The 25,008-nt window shown below is 43.5% G+C and overlaps 1 protein-coding gene and 1 long non-coding RNA gene across 2 annotated transcripts in view; one reads left to right on the top strand and one right to left on the bottom strand.

The window, feature by feature from the left end:
• Nucleotides 1–300: 300 nt before the first annotated feature.
• LOC122462851 lies at nt 301–22,601 on the bottom strand. Its single transcript, XR_006285712.1, has 3 exons — nt 22,522–22,601; nt 1,975–2,070; nt 301–382 (listed from the first exon to the last, which is right to left on the bottom strand). It is a non-coding gene; the product is annotated as an uncharacterized LOC122462851 (long non-coding RNA).
• Nucleotides 22,602–22,740: 139 nt separating this feature from the next.
• TENM4 (teneurin transmembrane protein 4) overlaps nt 22,741–25,008 on the top strand; it is a 1,747,045-nt gene continuing 1,744,777 nt past the window's right edge. Inside the window, exon 1 of the mRNA XM_043528206.1 lies at nt 22,741–22,856. The gene's annotated coding sequence lies outside the window, so the exon portion shown is untranslated. The remainder of the gene's footprint in view (nt 22,857–25,008) is intronic.

Below are 25,008 nucleotides of genomic sequence, written 5' to 3'. Positions count from 1 at the left end.
ACTATTGATCCGGACTATAAGAAAAGGAGGATCGGTCAGTCAATCAGTATACTACTGGATATAGTCTACTAATGACATCATGCTAACATAGTCTATGCTGTTAACATTAAAGTTTTAAGAAGCACTGTGCATCTAGTGTGAGTCACTGTCACATGCTCAGTAACCACATCTAGATCTAGGTTCAACAAACACGCTGGCAGATAAACTTTTTGTGAGAGTTGACATACATGTCTTTAATTGTACTTTTCAGAGGTGTACATCAAGAAGTTTTGAAGGTACATTCAGAAGTGTAGATGTTTATCCAAATGCTGTATCACCAAGCACCCTCCTACACTTCCAATAGGTCTAGGTTCCTTTCCTCTGAGCTAGCCTGTCCAGATGCCTGTGAAAAATAGAAATCGGGTTCAGAAGGTTTGGCAACTTCACTACTGGATCAGTAAATGTTATTTTTGCATCTAGGTGGTGGGTGCCCTATGATTGCCCAGGATGGATATAGATCAAATGGTTTTTTGGCCATTAGTACAAAATACAGTTTCATTTTTAAAGATTGATCTGATCAGATAACATGTCTCATTAAAATGGAGAGATGATACCAATAATCAAAGAAAGAGCTATGTAAGTAATATCCTCATATGTATAAATCACACTATTGAGAGCTATCATGTTTGGGATCATTGCTGTATTATTACCTCATTCTTTTCACTGAGAGACTGATCCAAAGACGATTGAAATCAATGGTCATTCAGTTGACTTCAAATGGACTTTGACTCAAGCTCTAAGCCTGTACCTCAATCTCCATGTCCGTCATGTTGGCAGAGTTACTTATCTATAACAGATGTAACTGGGGTTCTTCATTGTGTTCTTGAAATACTATATCATGCACAGGCTTCGTGGGTGTAGTAATACGATACTTTCAACTGTAATCAATTCAGAAATCACTAGCAACTGAACATGTAGGGTCTTCCCTCCCTGGACCACTTTACACCACACTCCACTTTTACCGCTTTGAGAATCCAATTTCCAAACATATTTTCAAATGCAGGTGGCTCACTAGTTCAGATGAGTGGCTGCAACTAAGCACGTGTAGTAGCTCAATATTCCAAAGCTAGAGACCTTTGCAAAATATGCTGTATTACACTGCTACAAAATGAAGGAATCCATCTAAGCCTGCATGACTAACACAGAGTGAAAGAACGCATGCTACGCTTTCTGGCTATTTAACAACTTACAGCACAGCTTGTTATCACACTGAATATAGAAGCTATAGACATGAATCAGAACAGTGTCTGTGAAGGGGCACCAAACGGACAGTGTTTGCAGAAACTCTAACAGTACCTTTATCTAAAACTGCGTTACTCTGACATTCCCAAGGAAAAATACAGATCGAAATATCGCGATAGATAAATTCCTCAGACACATTATATGTTACCCACACCCATACAAAAGCCCTATGTTAAAAGAACATTATTAAGGTTGCAAAGCCCACGAAAAATAGGAAACGACAGTATAAAATTTGCCTGTTCAACCTTAATGCTGCCTCCTTCTGCTTATACATTGTGATACAGTCTTTAATCACATGACTGCATACTACTTTCCCCACAGGACCCCTGCCTCATTCAGTGCACAAGCTGGACGGTGTTCAGTTAATGGGCAACTATTCAATAGTTTGTTTCCCCTCATTGTTCAAGGGGTAGCCCCATATCTTCTCTCCGCAAACTATTCAATCCCTGCTCCAAAAACAGAATTATAAATTTCCTCCTGGGCTTTGTTACGGCACTCATCACTCTAGTATCTGAGTGCTTCACAATCAATTAATTAATTTATTTGCACAATACCCCTGTGAAATGGACTACTATTATCCCTGTTTTACAGATGGGGAAGTAAGGCGCAGAGAGATTAAGGGCAAAATTATTGGGTACCAAATTTGAGATGCCTATGATCTGGTTTTTCAGAGTACGTTGCATTATATAGCACCTTATATATTCAAATCACAGCTCCTGTTGACATCTGTTGCTGTTGTGAGCACTCAGCACTTCTGCAGACCAGATCCCAGGGTTTTAAATTGGGCACCTGGAAAATGAGGAACATGCAGTTAGTGACCACATGCTGATTTAAATTGCAAAAGCCAGAGGATACTGTTATTTTACTGATTTTTTGTCCTGTTTGATTCAGATTTTGAATGCTAATTCTTTGTAAATATACAGCTTTCTCCTTTCTAAAGAGAGCCAAGACTTTTTTAGGTAGTGGTGGTAAATATGCCCTTCCATCCTGTAGATCTTGCAGTCTAAATAGACAAGCTAGACAAAGACGTGGGAAGGAAGATGGACATATTAGCAAGTTGTCCAAGGTAATATTAGGCCTCTGGTTTGTTAGTATCATGTTCTTTTGTACAATTATTAATTATTATTATTATTATAAAAAACTCTGCTTCTCCCTGGCCTCTTTCCATGTGTCCTGCTGCCCCAGACTGCCCGCTTCCTTCTGACTTCACCCCTGTTAAACAGTTTTCCTTCCATCCTTCACAACTAGCATCAGAGGTTAAGAGCTGAGCATGTGACAGGAGTGGGAAAACAGCCTTTCAACAAATGCTTCGAAGTGAAGGGTCCTCAGCTCTGGATCTCACTCTCACAGCTTCTCTACCTTGATCCACCACCATTTGAATTGCTGGCCCTCCAGTCACATAGTCAAAGTCAACTCTTTTCCAGGGCTTTTTTCTGAGCCATTGGCCCGAATGTGTTGCAGTGCATGGTGAGAGAGTCCCAGTCTGCAGTGAAATTGCAAGAGGGATGGGCATGTGGTTGAGACACTAGACTGACACTTAGGAGCTCTGGGTTCAGTTCCTTGCTATTCTAGTCTATGCCAGTTTTTATACCTTGCTTATCACTGTAGTATCTGATCGCCTTCCAGGAGTGCATTAAACAATGTGATGACACGTCTTTCACATGTCATTCCTTCTCTCATCCTCTCCCCTGAGGAAGAAGCATGTGGAATAGAGTGTCTCGTTTTGGTAGGGTGGTTTGCTTTTGTTTATATACCTATTACTATGTGTTTACATAAGAAAAGGCAGGTCAAAGAAATGTGCCTTGCACTTGGAGCAGAAAGTGGTACGGTTTGTGATAGTCCTTAGTTCCTGGGAAAGTTCATTCAACAATCTCAGAGAAGGTTCTGTCTTCCACACAGACGAGCTTTACTCTGATTGTTGAAAGTTCCATTGTGCCAGAGGAGCGAAGTTGTTGACCACGGTCTTGGTCTCAGAGCTTTAAACAGTCTTTTAGGTATCCTGGGCCTAGGCCATAAAGCCCTTTGAAAATAAGGACTAGACCTTGAACTTGATTCAAAATTCGATGGGAAGCCAGTGTAGACAGCGGAGGACAAGTGTGAATGCTCGCAGTAGCCTGTGTTGCTGAGGGGACTCACTGCAGCATTTTGTACTAGCTGGAATTTCCTAAGTGCTGAAGGTTTCATGTCCAGATACATCACATGGCTGTAACCCAGCTGAGGGGTGACAAAGGCATGAATAACTGAGGCCAGGTCTGCGTCTGCCAGGAGGAGACAGAGTCTCCTAGCCAACTAGAGATGGCAAAAAGTGTTAGGTGTAGCCATTGTGAGGTGACAGCTCCTCATCAGTGAAGGATCCAAGTGTAGTCCTAAACTATGGACTGAATTGACCAATTGTGGGAGCCTTCAATGAAAAAGACTTCACCGTAGCTGCAAACTCTTCCAAATATTTTCCTCTGTTTTGTTCAGGTTCAGCTTCAGCCAGCTGTTCTTCCTCCATGAGCTGATCACATCCAAGCACTGGGCCATCTTGGTGATAGGGTGTGGTCACGTCATGAAGGGTGAGTTGAGCTGTCTGTCATCTGCATATCGTTGGCACTTGAGTCCACTTTGTCTGGCCACTTTACTTAGTGGCTGCATGTAGATGTTGAAAAGGACCAGAAAGAGAGAACCGATCCTTGTAGAATGCCACAAGTGAGGAGTCTAGAGTGGAGGTGCAGTTTTCCTCTGCACAGGCTCCTTGTGTGACTTTGAGGAAATTATTTAATCTCTCTGTGCCTCAGTTCCCCATCTGTAAAATTGGGATAATAATACTTTCTTTCTTTCACTCTATCTGCCTAGTCTGTTTAGACTGCAAATTCTTTAGGGCAGGAACTGTCCCCCTCTATAAGTATAATCGCAATTGAGGCCCCTAGAAGCTACTGAAATAATAATAATAATAATTAATTAATAATTACTAAATAGGGGAGAATTTTAGATTTTGAACATTGGCCTTATATGTTTTATTTTTTAATGTGCATGAGCCTAGAGCTCTGGCTAGGTATATTTCAAAATAAATAAATAATAAAATGTTTCTATTGAAATCTCTACAAAGTTGAGAAAAACTTCTAAAATTTACTCCATATTAAAATATTTACTGCCCACCTGTCACTCACACAAAGCATATAATTTTGGCAAATTATGCAAAAAGCTAATTACATTTTAATTTGCTAATCCTTGCTTAAACTAGTGTCATATGCAAATTGCCTGCTGAGACCTAAATTATTTTTTCAGCAAAGGATAAGTAAATGCCTGTTAGTATTTTCAAATATTATTAACAGAACCTGTTGATTGACAGCTAAGGAAAAGTGAGTCCTGTATATTTATGTTGAATTTATAAACATACATACACATACCTAGAGCAACAGCAGTTTGGAAAACTTCAGAAGGTTCAGGTTTGGTTTGGGAAAAATCCTGAAGGTTTGGGAAAAATCCTGAAGTTTGGCTACTTCTCTGAAATGTTTGCCTGAACTGAGTCTAGAACAACCATGCTGGAAATGTTAAGAATAGAGACTTTCTTGCAGGATTTCCTGCTTTTCTCTTTCTCTTCTGAACGGAAATAACATGTGAACAATCCGCAAGTCTAACGATGCATTCATCCCACAGTGCATGCCTGTCCCAGTATGTCTCTTTCAAGACTGGTCTTGTAAGGGAATTGCTCCTAGGTCATGGGAATGAGAATCACGTGGGGGTGGCCTTTGTGTCATCAGCCACAACATAGAAGGGGCATCACCTGTTCAGTTGCAGACAGTTTCTCCAACATTCCTAGGCAGAGGGATAAATAGGCAGAGAGCATGAGTCTGCTGCATGAATGATCTCAGCTGGATGATCTATAAAGGACATGTGAGGCCTTGGAGTGAAAAACACTAGTGTTGTGGTATCTTGAGTGGGAAGAAAGCAAACTGAAACCGCATATGACCTTGATGTTGGATGAGGCTAGTTCTCACTCTGATTCTGTAGCAAACCATTAAAAATAATAAAATAAAATAAGGTGAATGTAATGACAGAGTTGGTTAAGGCATCTGTGGCGAGTAGAGCTGCTTGAGAACTTTTCTGACAAAAATATGTTTTGTTGAAAAATGCCAATTTGTCAAAACCAAAACTTTCTGGGCAAGGTATGAGCTTTTGTGGGAAGACTTCTCAGCTGCAGGATAGACGACAGTGAGACCCACTCCTCCCCCTGCAGGATAATCATAGAATCATAGAATATCAGGGTTGGAAGGGACCTCAGGAGGTCATCTAGTCCAACCCCCTGCTCAAAGCAGGACCATTCCCCAATTAAATCATCCCAGCCAGGGCTTTGTCAAGCCTGACCTTAAAAACTTCTAAGGAAGGAGATTCTACCACCTCCCTAGGTAACGCATTCCAGTGTTTCACCACCCTCCTAGTGAAAATTTTTTTCCTAATATTCAACCTAAACCTCCCCCACTGCAACTTGAGACCATTACTCCTTGTCCTGTCCTCTTCTACCACTGAGAATAGTCTAGAACCATCCTCTCTGGAACCACCTCTCAGGTAGTTGAAAGCAGCTATCAAATCCCCCCTCATTCTTCTATTCTGCAGACTAAACAATCCCAGTTCCCTCAGCCTCTCCTCAGAAGTCATGTGTTCCAGACCCCTAATCATTTTTGTTGCCCTTCGCTGGACTCTCTCCAATTTATCCACATCCTTCTTGTAGTGTGGGGCCCAAAACTGGACACAGTACTCCAGATGAGGCCTCACCAATGTCGAATAGAGGGGGACGATCACATCCCTCGATCTGCTCACTATGCCCCTACTTATACATCCCAAAATGCCATTGGCCTTCTTGGCAACAAGGGCACACTGCTGACTCATATCCAGCTTCTCGTCCACTGTCACCCCTAGGTCCTTTTCCACAGAACTGCTGCCTAGCCATTCGGTCCCTAGTCTGTAGCGGTGCATTGGGTTCTTCCGTCCTAAGTGCAGGACCCTGCACTTATCCTTATTGAACCTCATCAGATTTCTTTTGGCCCAATCCTCCAATTTGTCTAGGTCCCTCTGTATCCTATCCCTGCCCTCCAGCGTATCTACCACTCCTCCTAGTTTAGTATCATCTGCAAATTTGCTGAGAGTGCAATCCACACCATCCTCCAGATCATTTATGAAGATATTGAACAAAACCGGCCCCAGGACCGACCCCTGGGGCACTCCACTTGACACCGGCTGCCAACTAGACATGGAGCCATTGATCACTACCCGTTGAGCCTGACAATCTAGCCAACTTTCTACCCACCTTATAGTGCATTCATCCAGCCCATACTTCTTTAACTTGCTGACAAGAATACTGTGGGAGACCGTGTCAAAAGCTTTGCTAAAGTCAAGAAACAATACATCCACTGCTTTCCCTTCATCCACAGAACCAGTAATCTCATCATAGAAGGCGATTAGATTAGTCAGGCATGACCTTCCCTTGGTGAATCCATGCTGATCAATAGCCCAGAGTTTGGGGTAGATGCAGGCTCAAGTTTCTTGTCTGTCTGATTTAGTCTAGGAATTTGAATTTGGGTCTCTGTGATGGGGTGTACAAATCCCACACTGGGCAACAGGGGGTTAAGGAATTACTTTGGGCCCAGCCAGCTCCTCCCTGCCACATCTGCAGTAAATGCTCCCTCTGGTGGAGTAATTAAAAGACAGGGAAACAGCTCATTTGGAGGCAGATCTACAACCCACAGCTCCTGCAGTGCAGAGCAGAGGAAAAGCCGAAATCTCTAAGATAACACCCCAAAGGGCCTTCCCTTAGGGAAGGGAGGACCCACCGCAGAAACAGTCAGAGAGGGAAGCATTTCCCTCTCCCCTTGCATATGGACACTGGTAACCCCTTTTTATATTTCTTGGTTTGGACTAACCCAGCAAGGGAAAGCCTTGGACTGAGCTGCAAGGGGTGGGGAGGGGCAGGAGGAGACGTGGGGGAGATAAGAAGTGGCCCAGGGATAGCAGCCTTAAGAAGCTTTAAATTTCCAGACTCCTAGTAGCCATAAAGGGCCCTGGGTCAGAGCCCAGTGAAGGGGGGGGCCCAGGCTCCCCTACCAACAACACCCCTGCTGTTCATGGGTTATAGCCCTGAGCACTAGGTCATGCTTCTTCATTTACCACCAACTGATGACCTTTACATTCTCCCACATCTATTCTGTGAACCTCAAGTTTTCCATGAAAAATTCTGAAAGTTCTTAATTTCACCCTGAAGTCAAATAAAACCAAATGGCAAAACTTCAAAAGTTTTCTTGAAATGTAATTCTTGTTTTCCAGACAGTCTTGCCTGGGACCATTGCATCTAAAATCACAAGCCTCTATTGCTACTACAAATAATTAAAATCTTTCCCAAGATAATTTAATTCTAGAAATGGGAGAAGGTTTAAGTGCTTCTGTTTTTCCTCTGGAGTCACTGACTCCATGAGCCTAAATAGGCGACCTCAGGAGTGTTTGTTTGGCTCAGATAAGCTCATCATAGCCCAGGTGCTTATCTGTACTATCATGACCTCAGTAGACTGTAAAGTTAGCACTTGATCCTGCAAACATTTCAGGGCAGATTTTTAAAGGCATTGAGGCACCTAAAGGTGCAAATAGGTGTCTAGTGGATTTTCACAAATGACACTCTTTTTTCACTCTTGAAAATCCCAACTCCCATTGAAATCAATGGACATTACGCACCTAGTCATTTGTGAAAATCCCCTTATCTGCCCTGTCTGCGTCTTCAGCTGCCTAAATACCTTTAGTATTTAGATGTAACTCTCCAGTGTATAATAATCTTCATGTAAGTAAGGAGTACTCTGGATAGTTGGGTTTGGTGGGATCATACCTTTATTCTAGAAATCTGGAGAACTACTCGCATATAATATATATATTCACATGTGTAAGTGTTCGAAGCATTGGGTTCTGGTGAAAACAGACGTTCACCAAAGAATACCTGTACTTGGACAATTAATCTGACCTTTCCAGGTTCAGATGTTTGATCTGTTTCTCTGTCCACCATAACCATAATATCTGAGAGCCTATTATATTAGTATATTTTATTTGGTACTGATTCTCCCACATCTAATCACTGTGATGAACTTGTAAATCCAGTCTTTGTTTTTAAGCGATACACTGAAACAAGCCCAAGGAGAGAGGAAGTTGAATCTGAAGATATGAAATTAAAAGTGACCCCCTACTCTGTGCCCAATTTTACTGTGCCAAATTTTGCAATGTATCATAAAACAAAGGGGAAAATAGTCTGGATGATTCCATAGCACAATGGTGCCTGCATTATAAACGTCCTAGACTAGATAGCTAGATTTCTGCCAGTGCAGTAATTGTATGTAGAATGATGCAAAATGCTGAGGTTTTGAACAATACTCTCTGAAACTCAAAAACTTCTTATCATTCTTTGGCAAGTCTGCATTGATTTATGGATTCCGGTTGCGGCCAAACAAAAACTTGGCTAAGTTACACTGTGAGTGTTTGGGTCATTTCAAATTCAGATATTGAAGGATGTGAATTTGAAATCATCGGGAGCAAAACTAGAACAGAAACCACAAATGCCCCCTTAAAAAAAACCTTTTATGCGTTTTTAATTATGCTGATAATATACATAAGTGGGTGCTTACAGTTAGGGACCTAAATTCTTATTTAGGCATCTAAATAATTGGCCTGAGGCCTGTTCTAGGCAGGAGGTAAGACTAGATTATTATTATTATGGCCCCTTCTGGTCTTAAGATCTATTTTCCAAACTGCTGAGCTCCAGCAGCTCCCACTGAGCTCTCTGGTCGATACTAAATGCTTGGGATTCTGAAAGAGATCACTGTAATGATTTCAAAAAGTTAAACAATGGGAGCTATGCTTTATCAGTAATGGTAAAAATATAATCATATGTTATCTCTAATCTTATTAGCAACAGCATGTTTTGCAGTAACCAGTATCTCAGATGTTTTTCTAAGGAGAGCTAGTCACTGTGGTAAACCATGCATGAAGATTGTTCAATTTTGATGATGTAATTTTCTTGTCTATTCTCAGATTTATAGATTGACCACAGATTAGATGGTGGGGTTCATTCTCAAAAATAAAATACAAAATAATGGAAGGAAATTTAATTCTTTAGAAGTGAGGTCATTTTTTTTTCATACTAATGGTTAACCACTTTTATTTCTGAGAAAATGTGGGTTTTTTCCCCTCCTCTTGGATTTTTTCCCCACTTAAAGACATTGCTCAACATGAACAATAATCATTGCCATTGTAGTATCCGGACATTGATTTAAAGTCCGAGATAGACTGATCTGATATCACTGTGGTATAATGAACTGGCTGATGTCAGTAAGAACCCCTGTCTAATACTAGATTGAATGTCAGACTGGCAATATCTTCCTCGACTGGCTGACCAACAGGAGGCTTAATATTATCGACACTTAATGGGGCTCCTTTGGCTCAGACCTGTGTTTTAAAGCTGAAGGTTGATGTCAGTGGGATGGGACTTAAGCAAATGTTTAACTTTAAGCATGTGGTTAATTGCTGTTCTGAATAGGGGTGGATTTCAATACAGGGGCAAAGTTAAACACGTTTTAATGCTTTGCTGGATCAAGGCTTTAGCAATGGTATTTTCACTAACAATTCTATGTGAGTGCCTGGCTGTGCTGGGAGGTGTGTCAGAGTGCTTTGAGCAAAGGACTGGGAATATCTAGATTGTGCTCTCACTGCTGTTACTATGCATTGACTTGCTGTGTTACCCCTGAAAAATCACTTAGGATCATAGAATCATAGAAGATTAGGGTTGGAAGAGACCTCAGGAGGTCATCTAGTCCAATCCCCTGCTCAAAGCAGGACCAACACCAACTAAATCATCCCAGCCAGGGCTTTGTCAAGCCGGGCCTGAAAAATCTCTAAGGATGGAGATTCGACCACCTCCCTAGGTAACCCAGTCCAGTGCTTCAACACCCTCCTAGTGAATAGTGTTTCCTAATATCCAACCTAGACCTCCCCCACTGCAACTTGAGACCATTGCTGCTTGTTCTGTTATCTGCCACCACTGAGAACAGCCGAGCTCCATCCTCTTTGGAACCCCCCTTCAGGTAGTTGAAGGCTGCTATCAAATCCCCCCTCACTCTTCTCTTCTGCAGAAAAATAAGCCCATTTCCCTCAGCCTCTCCTTGTAAGTCATGTGCCCCAGCCCCCTAATATTTTTCTTGTCCGCCACTGGACTCTCTCCAATTTGTCCACAACCCTTCTGTAGTGGGAGCCCAAAGCTCGATGCAGTACTCCAGATGTGGCCTCATCAGTGCAAACAGAGGGGAATAATCACTTCCCTCGATCTGCTGGCAATGCTCCTACTAATGCAGCCCAATATGCCATTAATTGATCAGTTTAGCGGGTCTAGTTAAGACCAGCTAAATCGACAGCAAGTGCTCTCCAGTCAACCCCATTACTCCACCCGGAACGAGAAGAGTAAGTTAAGTTAATGGGAGAGTGTCTCCCGTCGACCCAGCATGGTCAGACACCGCAGTAAGTAGACCTAAGTTACGTCAACTCCAGATACGTTATTCGGAAACCCCATGCAGTGCAGCTTTCTAACACTAGAGAGCACTGTTTTAACCCACTACAAAGACACTCGTTTTTCTGTCAGCTTTATTGTTATTCACGTAGCTGGAGTTGTGTAACTTAGGTTGACTTACCACGGTAGTGTAGACGTAGCCTGAGAAGCAAGAGAATTATTTCATAATTTGGCATCAGGGGCCAGCTTCTCAGCTGGTTGTAAACCAATTGGACATCTTTGATTCCAGCGGAGCTGTGTTCATTTATGCCGGCTGACATTCTGACTCTGATTTCCTCTTTATGCGACACCACTAAGAGCAGAAGTAGTGTAAATGTTAAGCTTGACAGCTGCAACATTCTAGCAAAGGGCTTTGCAGGACCTTGATGCTCCCTTTATACTTCAGCAGCAGGTACATTAAAAAAAAAAAGTTTTGTGCTGACAGTGATGTGTCTTGGCTTTATTTAAATCCTCCGAATCCAACACAGTGGCTGAATTTATGAGTACAGTCATCTGCTAGTTAACCGTTGGGGCTTAATGCCATCTTATAGGTGAAAAGATCATGAGTCATTTTGACCAGAAATACGTTTGTGCAGCCTGTTTCTTGGTCTTAATCATTAAAGACAATGGTTGTCAAGCAGAGCAGTAGAGTTGACCCTGAACACCTTGTTCATTATTTTTTGGAGATCATTTCCAGACTGATCAGTGAGTGAATTTGAGGCAATGGACAGTACTGTGATCCTCTATAGAGAGAGCCTCTGCTTTTAACCAACAGACCTCCCATTTGGTAGATTGTGAGTAGCCTTGTTTGCTGTTTCTCATTGGGCATTTTATTTCACTGTCCAAATAACTGCAAAAATAAACGCTCTAACTGCTTGATATGAATTATGAATGTGCTGGCAGTGTTGAATTTAAAATGCATGTCAACATTTTAGCATCTGAACATCCTATGTAAATGCAAGCTTTTAGCAGAATTGCAATTTAACAAATTACAGTTTGTGACTCTAATTTATGAGAACTATGTAAATACCTAGGATTTTTATAGCTGCTGCTGCTTAAATTACTCACAAATTACTAATTATGCCCTTTTCAGCTGCAGGATATGCAAATTCAATTTCACAGAGTAGGAAGCATTCAAGAATAGTCTGATTTCAGAAACCCCACGCAGTGCAGCTTTCTAACACTAGAGAGCACTGTTTTTAACCCATTACAAAGACACTCATTTTTCTGTCAGCTTTATTTGATTTGGAATCCAAAATATGAAGTATATACATGAAGGACAAAGCACGATCTCCCTGAGAACGTAATTGATTTTCTAATATATTGGTTGTGTGGACAGCTGAATCTATGATCATAGAGTCCAAGGCCAGAAGGGACCCTGGTGAACATCTAGTTTGACCTCTTGTAAAACAAAAGCCAAGATATTTCCCCAAAATAATTCCTACAGCAGATCTTTCAGAAAAACATGGAATCTTGATATAAAAATTTTCAGTGATCCACAATCCTTAGTATAAAGAAAAGGAGTACTTGTGGCACCTTAGAGACTAGCAAATTTATTTGAGCATAAGCTTTCGTGAGCGACAGCTCACATCATCGGATGTATTCTTTTTGTGAATACAGACTAACACGGCTGCTACTCTGAAACCAATCCTTAGTATATTGTTCTAATGGTTAATTACTCACACTGCTAAACATTTCTGGTTTTTTTCCAGTCTGAATTTGACTAAGTCAGAAGTTCTCCAACTGTGGGTTGCGACCCCATTTTAATGGGGTTGCCAAGGCTGGTGTTAGACTTCCTGGGGCCTAGGGCCAAGTCCAAAGCCCAAGCCCCAGCACCCGGACCTGAAGCCGAAGCCCGAGCCCCACAGCCCAGGATTGAAGCCTTCGGGCTTGAGCCCTGGGAAGGGTGGCTAAGGTTACGTGCCTCCTGCCCAGGGAAGAAGCCCTTGGGCTTCAGCTTTGGGCCCCTACTCTCCCACCCCCGAGTCCAAGACAGCAGGGCTGGAGTGGACTCAGTCTTTGGTCCCCTCTTCTGTGATCATCTAGTAATTTTTGTTGTCAGAAAGGGGTCACTGTGCAATGAAGTTTGAGAACCTCTGGTTTAACATCAACATCCAGCCATTGGATCATGTTATACGTTTTGCTTCTAGCTTAAAGAGCCTATTGTGAAATATTTGCTCCCCATGTAGGTACTTATAAATTGTAATCAAGTCATCCCTTAACCTTCTCTTTAAGCTAAATAAATTGAGCTCCTTGAATCTCACTATAAAGCATGTTTTCTAAACCTTTAATCATTCTTATAGCTCTTCTCTGAACCCTCTCCAATTTATCAACAGCTTTCTTGAATTATAGACCTCAAAACTGGACACAGTATTCCAGCAGTAGAGTCACCTGTATCAAATACAGAGGTAAACTAACCTCTGTACTCCTACTCAAGATTGGCCTATTTATGCATCCAAGGATCATCTTAGTCCTTTTGCCCACAGCATCATATTCGGCTGATTATCCACCACAACCCCCCAATCTTTTTCAGAGTCACTGCTCCAGAGTGCAACCTATGTCGACCTAATTATGTCAGTATACACACTACAGACTTGTCCTGCCAATGCACGAGAGGCATAAGGCTTATGTCAGTGTAGTTAGGGCAATGAACTGTCTGTAGACACTGTTACTTACGTCAGCTTCTGGCTGTCTTGTCAATTGGTGAGGATGCGCTCCTCCAACAGAAGAAGGGTAGTGTGAACACCAGCCACCATAGTAATTACTGTTCGTTACTAACATAGGTCAACTTAAGTCAGTAGTTTAGACATGCCCTCAGGCCCCTAAATCCCTTTGAGGGGCCACATCCTCTCCTCACTCCATGCAGATTCCTGCACTTGCTTTTTATACCCAATAACAACAGACTGATACCTCTCCAGAATGAGCCATTTGGCCTTTCATTCCCTTTCTGAGCTCAGTCAGCTTGGATAAATGCTTACTGAGCAAGGTACCAAATGATGTAACCTTTTGTACTTTGTTCATGCTTTTCAACTGGATGTCACATCTGCTTCATAGGACTTGTTTCTGCTACCAAGTACCACAGGTGCTTCGAGACAAAGGGTTAGTCATGCATATTAGTCTGTCATTCAAGCTGATACATCCATTTCTTATTTATAAACAGGTAACATAATCATTAGCAAGAGGCTATGATGGATTTTATTAGGAGGAGGAAGTCTTGGCCACATACATTTCACAAGGTAGTTAATGACAACGTGGAGGTAGTGGGCCTGATTCTGATCCCACATGTGAATCAGGAGTGACTCCACTAACACTAGTGAAGCTGGTGTAAAAGAGAGTGAAATCAGAATCAATAGTGAATCAGGCTCATAGAAATCACAAAGTGCATAACGACAGGACAACTCACATGCTTAAAGTTAAGCACATGCGTAATTGCCTGATTCAGGGACTCTGCAAAGTAGGTATCTGCATCTCGTAGCATGTATACCCACACCACCCTGTTCTAAATCATTATACAAGGAGAAAAGCAGAGGATATTCAGGCTCTATCTACTTACATATGGCCCCGCTTCTAGGGTCAGTGTATCCGAATACCAGTGTACTTCAGAAAAGAAAACAAGAACAGAGCCTATGATCTATATAGAACCCTATGTCCCAAGGTCCAAAAGCACTTCATACACACCACTGTTAAAATAGAAGTAACTCTGAGGTGAGGATAGCTACCAGCTGCATACAATTTTCCCCTCCTAGTGTAGCATGCTGTAAGTCAATCACAGAATCATAAAAAAATAGGATTGGAAGTGACCTCAGGAGGTCATCTAGTCCAACCCCCTGCTCAAAGCAGGACCAACACCAACTAAATCATCCCAGCCAGGGATTTGTCAAGCAGGGCCTTAAAAACCTCTAAGGATGGAGATTTCACCACCTCCCTAGGTAACCCAGTCCAGTGCTTCAACACCCTCCTAGTGAAAAAGTTTTTCCTAATATCCAACCTAGACCACTCCCACTGCAATTTGAGACCATTGCCCCTTGTTCTGTCATCTGACACCACTGAGAACAGCCGAGCTCCATCCTCTTTGGAACCCCCCTTCAGGTAGTTGAAGGCTGCTATCAAATCCCCCCTCACTCTTCTCTTCTGCAGACTAAATAAGCCCAGTTCCCTCAGCCTCTCCTTGTAAGTCATGTGCCCCAGCCCCCTAATCATTTTCATTGCCTTCCGCTGGACTCTCTCCAATTTGTCCACAACCTTTCTGTAGTGGGGGGCCCAAAACTGGATGCAATACTCCAGATGTGGTCTCAGCAGTGCCGAATAAAGGGGAATAATCACTTCCCTCAATCTGCTGGCAATGCTCCTACTAATGCAGCCGAATATGCCGTTAGCCTTCTTGGAAATAGGGGCACACTGAAGTTAAAGAACTTCCCTTGAAATATGAGCTGGCAGTGGGTTTTTTGTTTTTTGTCTTTTTAAGACCTACTGTGTTTTAGATAGTAATTGCTGGGATTGTAAGCAAGTAGTAAAATGCTACACAGTTCATTGCTTATTTTATAATTCATAAAATATTTAAATCCTTTCCGTGCTGTGTACCCATGCGTCAGCAGGCTGTTACTTTAATACATTTAATTGTCTCTAGTGCTTATGTCCTCCCACAGTTTGGTGGGAAAGAGAATGATCACTGTTCACTCTCTGTGTTAAGAAAATCAAATAGTATATGAAACTACTCTTTCACATCCCCCAGTGACTGTCTCCAATACAGAACCCCAAGAGCAAAATACATTGATTACTGAATCAGTAGACTAATATCACTTGCAGATTGAGTCAAGTAAGAGGAAAAAGAAAAAAAAACAAGACTCCAGAGTACTAGGATGTCATTTCTGGGTTTCAAGTCTGCATAGTCATGACTAATTGCAGTACACCTGCTCCACAGGAGGAAGTAAATAGGAAAATGGAACTTATTGTCTGGCTATGCAGAAAGAAGGACAGGAGACATTTGACATGGGTTTAATCAGGCTGCAACTTCATTATTAGATATCTGGGATGACCTGGCAGATAACAGTGCACAGTGCAGGTAACCCCATGTTTATTCCATAATTATGTGGGGAGCTTCTACCAGCACCCCCTCTTTTTCTATCCAGGTCCCTCCAGCAAATCCATTTCCGAGATCTTACAATACCTGGGCTGAAGGGCCTCCACGAGCTCCCCGCCCCTGTTTTCCTGCCAGTCCCTTCAAGAAATCCATTGCTGGGATCTTACCATCCACTTCCCCCCCCCCTCGTAAGAGGGTTAAGGTGGGCTATAAGAATGGTGGGGGTTGCTCCCTGCCATACCAACCATAGGAGGCCCCAACCGCTCCTCCCCCCCGGTTCTTTTCAAGTCCTTTTCCAAGCCATTTATCCGGTCACTGTATACCTTTCTTATGGAGCACCTGCACTGGCCATCTGCCCTAAACTTAAATAATGAGTTGCGACATATGGCCTACTGCCCGTCATGCCATGCACGAACAGAGCCCTTCCTGAAACCCGCTATGGGGAAGGTGAAAAAAAAGCCCAACTGCACCAAAGCCAATATGGTGGTATCGGAAAAATTCCTTCCCAGACCCGCCTAAAAAAGGGATGGCTAGCGTAATACCCACAGCAGGTGTTGCCCAAACCTGATATTTTACCACCCAAAAGGGTGGGAGGGTGCGTCCTGCTTCAGCCTTGGTCCATGTAAAAAGGAAGGCTCCAGGCACCCCATTGCCCCTTTTAAAACTCATTCCCAGGGGATGTGTCAGCGACCACTCTGCCCCATTTGCAGCAGTTTTCATCTCCCCCAATTCCCCAGCCATAAGGCACTGTTTCCTTCACTTTTTTCCCCCTAAAACCAAACCTAAATTACCCTTGCTGTGGATTAAGCTGTTTACTTCTTGTCCTACCTTCAGTGGACATCGAAAGCAATTGATCACGCTTCTCTTTATAACAGCCCTTAACATATTTGAAGACAATTATCAACTTCCCATTCAGAATTCTTTTGTCAAGACAAAACATTGTTGGGATTCCTTTCAAGACCTTTCCACTTAGCTTACCCAGAAGTCCTCATCCAGTTCTGAAATAACACTTCTTCCACTTCTTTGGGATCCAAAAGACGCAGTTTGACTCCAGCTCATCACTCATATTATGTTATTAGGCCTGAAAGAACTTTTTGCCTATGCTGGACAGGCCCAAATGCAGGGGGTACAGCATGGTACCACAATTAATTTCATGTCACACACCACTCAGTTTATATACATCTTCCCTAGCTAGTAGCATCTATACTTTTTGCATGTAAGGACCAATCACTGCAGATTCCATAAAGACCAATCACTTTGCAGATTCTGTAAGGCAAACTTATCAGTTGGGAGTGTCCCTGCCTATTTTGTTTACTATAAATATATCCACAGTACAGTCCCCACCACACACCTTTCAAGATGCATGGGGTCTACACATGCCTATCAGAACATGTGGTGTACCTGCTCCAGTCCACTAAATGTCCCAATAGCAACTATGTGGGTGAAACCAGACAGTCACTGTGCTCTTGGATGAACTCACACAGGAAAATGATAAATGATATATTGGCAGATTTTACTCTCAGAAATGCAAATACTGACCAGCTAAGTGCTATTGGATTCATGCAAGCAGTAGTACCTGGCCAAGTCAGGGATAATGTACTCTGCTTATTGCCGCAATGAAATCCTCCTTTTGAATCCAAATATGTTACACTTCAGTGTTAAAGTGAAGCAGTTTTGCATCCTGAGATTTGCAATTCAAAGCTGCATCAGGCAACATGATAAATTAGCTATACAATCCGTCTCGTTTTCACCTATTGCCCCTCCTTCACCAGTCCATCAACCAACTGCATGGAACAACTTTGGGCCTAGGGGAATCTAGAGTGTTTTTTTAAAATTTCATGATCTGGGTTGTTAATGGATAATGTTGGTTACTTGGGCACAAGTTAAACATAAATTAGCCTATGTAGACTTAGTCCTGCAGAATACCACCCCAAATGAGAAACTGCTTAGGTGCTGGATAATGAGCTAGATCCTGCTTCCATTCAAGTCAATGGAATAGCTCCCATTGACAGTCATAATGTTGGACCAAGCCCTAGGTGTGATGATAAGTCACTGGTCTGCTAACTGTGATGGGATATACATTAAATGTAGGTGATGTCAGTGTCAGACTCAGTCTTGGGAAGGGGAATGGCCAAAATACAACTTGATGATTTGAAATTTTTCAAAAATGTTAAATGTTGACCATTTCTCTCCTTCCCATGACACAATTGTGAAAATTTGGGCAAAACAATGTCACCATTTAACCAGCTCTACTTACAATCACATGGGAGAGGGATGGCAACATATTTGCATCAAATTTTGAGCTCTCATACATTTGAGGCGAAACTCACCTCTGCACAGAGCACCATCACAAAACATAAGCGTCACTCATATCCCATGAGTCCAGCTTTGAATGAAATTGTTTTCACTCTGAAAACATGGATCATTATGATACTCACCTCCCTTGTAAAGCCCTTTGAGATCTACCGATGAAAAGCGCTACGTAAGGACCAGGTATTATTATTAATTATATATTATTTTATTGTATTTATTTATTGAGACTTCCCATGTGTTTGAAGTTAGAATACTTTCCTCCCACCCCCAAAATTTCAAATCTTTGTGACATTTCAGGGAGGCAAAAACAGGTATTATGAAATTATGGAAGATATTCTGACAGTATTCAGCCCCTCCCCTATTCACCCACAAACCCAAAACACCTAGTTTGCTTGGCCTTGGTTTACGACAGCTGCATAGCACTTTCGTGTACAAGTAGATGAAACTAGTTTTTATAAAATGATGTTGATCTTGTTTCTATGATATTTCAAATCTAAATTCTATACACAAATTAAAATAATGTGAATCCAAGATGATGTGGGAGGAAGGTGACTTGGCTGACTACTTCTTAATTGGTACACTCAGAAAATTAAATAATATTTTATTCTTAAAAACTAACCATCCTTGACACCCATTAATAACCCAATCCTTCATTCTTACCACAAACACTCATTAAATACAAAGGTTTTACAGTATTAATATATCAAACCTGAATTCTTCTGTGACTGTCAATTGGAATTTAACTTAAAATATTACTTATGCCTTGGTTTCAGAGAAGTGGAATATAAAACTATATTTTACCATGAAGTAAAATTGTACAACACTTTCCAATTTCAAACACAAGATGGCACCATTACTAATGATTTTCAGCATTATTCCCTGTTTGAATACGTGATGACTTTTAATGATGCAGAATTTTAATAGCAATACGGTAGCTTCCCTTCATATGTTATATGCAGTCTTAGATATCTTAGATACTACACATTTTCTATCCTGACAACCCCATAGTAACTGTTCATCCCAGTAAAATACAATATTACACACCCAAAACCAGGCTATCCTTGCGAAGTCACACATTTCAAAAGGTAGACAATAACCGCATATAAGGCTGCATGTACAACCTTATTTCATCCTCCTTGTGCATGTTCATTAATCTATACTATGTGTGAACTGAGATTTTTTATTTTTTGTCAAAGTGTTATAATTTGGCCAAGTGCGGGTAGATTTTCACAGGATTGGCAACAGTTCCATGCCTGTCACCGTGGCAATCCTTCTTCCCTTTGCCAAATTTAAAGGCCTGGCTCCATAAAGGAGCTAGAGCTTCTGAATGAAACAGTTATAAGATTTGTTTAACATGCGTGTGACGGGTTGGATGAGGCCAAGACGCCCCTTGCTGGAGGCCCCAGTGTCCTGCATCACCCATCCCAGAAAATTCGCATTAGAGGAGTCCAAGCAACCTAGAGTGGCTATGGGGGAAGCAGCCAATCAGGTCCCAGGAGGGCCATATAAAAGGAGCTGCAGAGCCAGGAACAGTCAGTTTCTTGCTGGAGCTAGAGGAGTACAGAGAGTGCTCGTGGCTCGACAAAGGGAATTGCAGCACCACGGGCTGCTCAGTAGTAGCAGGGACCAGGGCAGTGAGGAAGCGCTCCTGGCTAGCTGCTGGGCCTGAAGTAGGATGAGCCCTGAAGTAGAGATGAAGCTTTGGTGAAGGCTAGGGCCATGGGGAAGTGGCCCAGGGAACTGAAAGCATTTTAGTTAAAGGGACACAATAGCACATGGCTGTTATTCTTAGGGTCCCTAGGCTGGGACCCCTTCATATGCCACTGGGGAACTGGCCTACAATTGGACAATAAGAAATCCCCCAAAGGGTAATTGAGCTATTTAGTGGCCTAGCTGGAGAACTGGGGCCAATAGTAGACCAAGAGGGCAACATCATTATCTTCAGGGAGGAAGCTCAGAGGGTACAGCCTGATACCAGAGCCAGGACTATTTAAAGACCGCAGACACATCCGATCAGAGGGGCACCCATGAGAGGTGGATGTCACAATGTTACATTTGGTACTAAAAGTGGGATCCTTTGGACCGACCCCTGATAAAGGTGTGGCCATGGAAGAGGTGATCTACCTGTTCATGGCAGCCCAGCAGCAGCGAGAAGAGCAGCAGCAGACACAGGCCTTGCTGATGGATTAACAGAGAACCTGAAAAGTTTGCAGCACAGCAACTGTGGTAGAAGATCCACTCCAACCTGCAGGTGTGGACACAGAGGTAGTTGGGTCACACCAGACCCGAGGATACAGTTGGTGATGGAACTAGTGGTCAGTTGGCTCCGGGCTTGGCGAAGCTTGGGCTGGGAGATAACCCCAAGGCCTTCCTCCAGGCTTTTGAGTTGGTGGCAAAGGCAGCAGAGTGGAAAGACTTGATTTGGGCAGCCCAAATAGCACCATTCCTGATGGGTGAGACACAGGCAGCTTACCAAGTGGTAAACGACAAGCAGGCGAGTTCCTCCCAGTGGTGAATGTAGCCATTTTGGATCAGCTAGGGTTTACATCACAGGTGTACAGGCAGAACCAGATGGAATCATTCCTGTGAGGTGCACAACCACAGGTGGTGGTGCAGAAGTTACAAGACCTGGCAACATGCTAGCTTTGTCCAGAGACAAGCTCGGTGGAGAAGCTCCAAGATCAGAGTGGTCCTAGAAGGAGCCACAAGTACTCCTTTTCTTTTTGCGAATACAGACTAACACGGCTGCTACTCTGAGAGCTCAGTAAGGCATTTCCAGTCGGCCTCAATGAGGAAAACAGTTGCGCGAGCTGAGGTCTACTTTGAGGCCGAAGGAGAGGAATGGCCCAGACTGACTGGTAAACTGAGAGGGCTGCACCAGGGGGCGGCCCAGGGAATCTCGCAAGGGGGGAAACCCTCAGGGGTTCTAGACTCAGGGGATGCACAGCAATAGCAAGGAGGTCCATGGAGCCCTGCAGCCTATGGGAAGTACTAATGGGAAGGAGCTAGGAGACCTGGTAGTATGCTATAGGTGTGCCCAGTCCAGGAATATTTAAAAAAACTGCCCAGTAATGAAATATGACTACTTAAACTATTATTATGGTGGGGACAATCATGGGGGTCTACTCCAAAGATCAGGAGTTAATGACAGTCAGGCTTGAAAGAACTGTAGTTAAGGGTCTGGTAGACTTAGGGTGTGGGTATACCTTGGTTTGGGAAGATCAGGTGAGGGCAACTAACCTGGACTAATGCCTCCCAGTACACGTCTCCTGTGTACCTGGGGAGATCAGAGTCTATCCCACGGCAGAAGTTGAGCTGGTGGCACAGAACTGGAGAGCTTGATCCGAGTTGGCGTGGTCAAGAACACACCATGGCCTGTAATCTTCGAAAGAGACTGGGTGGGCTACTCTGCCCTCTTGCGGGAAAGACCAGGATTGCGATCCAGGACCGAGAGGGTCCGAGCCTGCCTGGGAAGGAAAGCAGAGGGGATGGGGGCCAGGCTAAGGAGACTCCATCAAAGAGCCCAGAGGCAAGACTAGAATGCCCAAGATGTGAAGAACCCACTGAGGAAGTGCCAATGTCTACTGAGGGAAAGTTATTAACCAGCTGACCCAGGTACAGCAGGATTTGGCCCAGGTGCGGGTGGAAACTAAGGGGCAAAGGGAACAATGCTTGGCTTTGCAGGAAGCATTGGCCCAGGCCCAGGCCCAGAGGGAGATAACTCAGAAAGCTACAGTGGGAACACAGATGGAGCCCCGGTTGCAGCAGAGCACTGTAGGAACTCAGGCTAAAATACTCAGTGTGATAACTAGCACAGAGGCCCAGAAAGAATCGCTCCAGCAGGGAGAGGTGAAAGAGAGAGGCTGGGGTAGTGAATAGGACCCTTGGATAGGGAAGAGAGTAGTGCAGGCAGGCTTTGTGAGCTCCCTCCTAAGAGACAATGACCTGGCAAAATGGCTGGAGGCAGCAGAAGAGGAACTGGAGGATCTCAAATTCAGGAATGAACAGCTGACCGAAGATCTCCAGTTCACCAAGGATGGAAAACCAGCACTTACCCCACAAGGTATATGATTACAATATGTAACTAGAGGCTTGGCATGCAGACACCCCAAAATCCCAGAGAAGAAAGTGAGTCAAGGGATCACGAACATGCTCTTCAGGTCAGAAAGACCCGAGAGAACAGACCCTCAAAAACCAGGGCAAAGACTGGGTAGAGGCTCTATGGACAGAGAGATCTGGGAGGGAGAAGGCCCCGCTACAGTGGGGCAAAAGAAGGGTGAAGAAGAGAAATTACCTTCTATAGAACTACCATCCAAATCCTGTGAGGGAGTGGACTACGCCCAGAGACCTCCTGCTGGAGGCCTCAGCATCCTGCCACACCCATCCCAGGAAAGGAGCAGTAGAGCAGTCCTCCAGGCAGCCTAGAGTGGCTGCAGGGATCAGCCAATCAGGGCCCAGGGGGGCCATATAAAAGAAGCTGCAGAGGCAGCACTTGTTTCTTGCTGAAGCTAAAGAAGTGCAAATGGTGCTCTGGCTGGCCAAAGGGAACTAGAGCACCACGGACTGCTCAGTACGAGCAGGGGAGTGTTCCTGGCTGGCTGCTGGGCCTGAACTTGGATGAGCCCTGAGGTAATGGTGAAGCTTTCGTGATGGGTGGGGCCACAGGAAAGTGGCCCAGGGGACTGAAAACAGTTTAGTTAAATGGGACACTGTGTCACATGGCTGCTATTCTTAGGGTCCCTGGGTTGGGACCCAAAGTAGTGGGTGAGCCTGGGTCCCCCCCAGACCACTGGGGAACTGGCCTACAATCAGACAGCAAGAAACCCCCAGAAGGGAAATTGAACTACTTAGTGGCCGAGCTGGGGTCAGAGTAGACCAAGATGGTGAAAACCACTGCCTGCAGGGGGGAAGCTCTGGGGGTATGGGCTTGATACTGGAGCCCAGACTATTTAAAGATCATGGGTACACCTGAAATGTACAGGGCATTTGCGAGTGATTGGTGCCACAGTGTTACAATGTGAAAAACTTGTATTTTTCCCCAGTTTAATTCTGAGAAATGGCTGAACCATTTCTTTTGAAACTTAACAAAATCAGCCTGAGGCAGGCACCCAGCATGGAAAATGTCCGCCAAAATGGTTATAAAAAAGCAAAGTTATAAGCATCTGAAAACAAAGTCTTATAATGGGAAATGTTTGACAATTTTAACTACACACAGGACTCCCAGCTTCCCCTGTAGTTTACTGAACATGGAAAAAGTTAGGACTGGCAAACAGTATGTTATCTAAGAACAGATTCCAATTAATAAGATGCTCAGCCTTATGCATTTAGGCCATAATTCAGCAAACCACTTAATCATATGTTAAGTGCTTTGATGAAATGCAGCCTTTGGGCTTGTGTCCAGTCCTGTATGGGAGTGAACAGAGGAGAGGAGGAAGCCCAAAGGCATTTCCATCACCTCAGGAGCCATGCTCAACACTCAACATAATCCTGTAGGGGAGCCCAACACTGCTGTCTGCTAGCATTTCCTACAGGGCTCTCGAAAAGGGTCCTCCCAGCGCTGTATCTGAACATCTGTGCATCTGTCTCTGCAGTGTGCACTGCACAGAAGCCCCCAGAAGAATTCTGGATGAATCAGTCTGATTTCCTCCTAAGCTGTATTCTGTATAAACCTATATACTGCGCTCACTAGCATAGTAGCGGAGCACTTCCCAGTAGTGCATTCAGCAATATGACTACACACCTGTTGTGTGGTGGTTTGTTCACTCATCCCTCCTGGGGGGAAGTAGTCTGTGCTGGGCAGTGTCTTGTGCTGGTAGGGTTTTAGAAGTGGTGTTTTTTTTAAATGTTGCTATGCCATTTATATTAGAGAAGGCTGGTCAAAGAAATGTGCCTTGCATAGGAGCAGAAGGTGGTGAGATTTGTGATGGTTAGCTCCTGCGGGTGCTTCTTCTGAAGCCTCAGACTGTCCCCCAAGAAAGTTCTGTCTCCCACACAGGCATACTTTAGTCTTATTGAGCCAGAGGAGCATAGTTGTTGATCGCACTCTTGCGGCTGCATCATGACCCTTCTGCATCCTTTTAAGGCAGACTGTGGCTTTGAAGCCAAAGCCTGCCAGGGCTAGATACTGCAAGGTAATGAGCACCCTCTGCTAGGACATAAGGTGCTGAGTAGTCTGCCTCATCAGGCTCTTGACCAAGAGCATCATGAACTATGGTCCTCGGGAAGAAATTCTCTTTGGGAATTTGTCTGATTCCCTGTTAGGCTTCTTTTCAAAATAGGAAATGTATGGCTTATGGAAGATGCTGGATAACCCTAGTTCTTTTAGCCACACAAAATGCAAAGCATGGTATTGCAGCAGTGCAAGTTCTGTGTGTTGTCCCACAGATAAGTTGGATGGTCAGCTAAGAAGGTAACTGAAATTCCATGCCCACCCTTTTGTTGGTATCTTGAGTTGCCAGTCTGTCTTGTTCGTGGTGATATCATTTGAGATGCAGGAATTAGAACTAGGCAAATAATTTATAATGAAAAATCTATCCAAGGCATTTTGCCACTTTCTTTGCTCATTGTCCCAAAACACATTGCAGTCCCCAAATACACTCCCTATTAGCAAATAACTCCTATGAAGTTCTTGGTCTGTAGATCAGCAACAGTTCATTGCAAGTGTTGACAATTTAAAATTCAAACTATTCTATTTACGAATGTGTCACAAGACATTTTTCTGTTACCTTACTGGATTAGCATAACTCTGGTCGGGTGGATAACACCCCCCTAAAGGTCAAGA

This window comes from Chelonia mydas, chromosome 1, assembly GCF_015237465.2.
Source record: "Chelonia mydas isolate rCheMyd1 chromosome 1, rCheMyd1.pri.v2, whole genome shotgun sequence".
Classification (NCBI taxonomy): domain Eukaryota; kingdom Metazoa; phylum Chordata; order Testudines; family Cheloniidae; genus Chelonia; species Chelonia mydas.
The sequence above is the reverse complement of the archived record's forward strand: the minus strand, read 5'-3'. Positions and strand labels throughout refer to the sequence as shown.